This window comes from Leuciscus leuciscus (genome assembly GCF_965113295.1).
Source record: "Leuciscus leuciscus genome assembly, chromosome: 8".
NCBI classification, from domain to species: domain Eukaryota; kingdom Metazoa; phylum Chordata; class Actinopteri; order Cypriniformes; family Leuciscidae; genus Leuciscus; species Leuciscus leuciscus.
This window is the reverse complement of record NC_138732.1, coordinates 3,380,318-3,382,285: the sequence shown is the minus strand read 5'-3', so window position 1 is coordinate 3,382,285 and position 1,968 is coordinate 3,380,318. Positions and strand designations below refer to the sequence as shown.

General features: G+C 47.9%; 1 protein-coding gene across 1 annotated transcript in view; it reads right to left on the bottom strand.

Annotated features, from left to right (window-relative positions):
• The window catches only part of pigg (phosphatidylinositol glycan anchor biosynthesis class G (EMM blood group)), a 153,066-nt gene that overhangs the window by 35,839 nt on the left and 115,259 nt on the right, over positions 1–1,968 (bottom strand). The window lies entirely within an intron of this gene.

Here is a 1,968-nt window from a genome sequence, read left to right as displayed (position 1 = left end):
GGAAAGAGAGAGAGAAAGAGAAAGAGAAAGAGAAAGAGAGAGAGAGAGAGAGAGAGAGAGAGAGAAAGAAAGAGAAAGAGAGAGAGAGAGAGAGAGAGAAAGAGAGAGCGAGAGAGAGAAAGAGAGCGAGAGAGAGAGAGAGAGAGAGAAATGGAGTGGAAAAGGTGAAGCGTTGGGAGTTGAAAAGGGCAAAAACCACAAATAAGCGAAACATCTGACGGTGTGTGACGGTAAAACACTGCTGACACTGAAGTCACCGCTGTCCAACACTGGGAAACAACTCTACAGACAACACTTTGATGTGTAGAGCCCTGACCTAACACACACACACACACACACACACAGAGCTGAGAGAACGTGTTATGACTGTTGCTGAGTGCAGGGCTGCTGGAAGCAGAGCAGCATTGACTCAGAGCTAACACACGCGCACACACGCACGCACGCACACACATACACACACAAATACTTACAATCACACACACTGTGTGTGTGTGTGTGTGTGTGTGTGTGTGTGGCCTGGTAAATCCTACATTACTGGTACAAAATGTCCCCACAAAGGCGGCAATATCCGAAATCCTTGTGGGGACATTTTTTGGTCCCCATGAGGAAAACAGCTTATTAATCATACAGAATGAGGTTTTTTTAAAATATAAAAATGCATATAGTTTTGTGTGATGGGTAGGTTTAGGGTCGGGTTAGTGTGTGTGTGTGTCTCTCTCTGGTCATGATGCATATGACCATGTGCAGCCTTGATGTGTGTTGCCATGGGGGACCGGTCACATCTCATTGGTGTGTGTGTGAGTGTGTGTGTGTCTCGCTGCAGCGACGGTGTTTTCCCTCCATCACCTGGAGAAACACCTGAGTCGAGATCAGCCGGGAAACGGCTTGTGTGAGAAACTTCTGTTTGTGTGTGTGTGTGTGTGTAAACACCGTCTGGAACGAACTCGCTCTCGCTTTTCAATTTCTCTGTAAACCGTCTCTCTTTACTTTTCTGCGCTCGTGAGAGTCTGGACCAGAAGAAGCACAAAACCATCAGAGTTTGTTTTCTCAGGTCTCCGATGGTTTCATCATTACAGGAGCGAGAGCCGAGCCACGCACGCTAATCTATAAGCTAACGCAGCTGACAACAGGCTGTGTGTGTGTGTGTGTGTGTGTGTGTGTGTGTGCGTGTGTGTGTGTGTGTGCGTGCGAGAGAGTGTGTGTGAGTGTGCGTGAGTGTGTGAGAGAATGTGTGTGAGTGAGTGAGTGAGTGTGTGTCTGTGTGTGTGTGTGTGTGTGTGTGTGTGTGTGTGTGTGAGTGTGTGTGTGTGTGTGTGTGTGTGTGTGTGAGTGTGTGTGTGTGTGTGTGTGTGTGTGTGTGTGTGTGTGCGAGAGAGTGTGTGTGAGTGTGCGTGAGTGTGTGAGAGAATGTGTGTGAGTGAGTGAGTGTGTGTCTGTGTGTGTGTGTGTGTGTGTGTGTGTGTGTGTGTGTGTGTGTGTGTGTGTGTGCGAGAGAGTGTGTGTGAGTGTGCGTGAGTGTGTGAGAGAATGTGTGTGAGTGAGTGAGTGAGTGTGTGTCTGTGTGTGTGTGTGTGTGTGTGTGTGTGTGTGTGTGTGTGTGTGTGTGTGTGTGTGTGTGTGTGTGTGTGCGAGAGAGTGTGTGTGAGTGTGCGTGAGTGTGTGAGAGAATGTGTGTGAGTGAGTGAGTGTGTGTCTGTGTGTGTGTGTGTGTGTGTGTGTGTGTGTGTGTGTGTGTGTGTGTGTGTGGCCCCTGATCATCATCTCATGTGTAACTAAACAGGCTGTTTGTTTCTGTAAAGTGTAAAACTGTACAGTATGTCGTGTTTCCCAGAAGTCTACTTAAAATGTTACGGTCTCTACACTATAAATTTGGAGATGGTGGTCTAGTGGGTTAAACCACTGAACTGGTAAATTGAAGGTTGCTGGTTCGATCCCAGCAGTCACCACCAGTGTGTCCTTGAGCAAGAC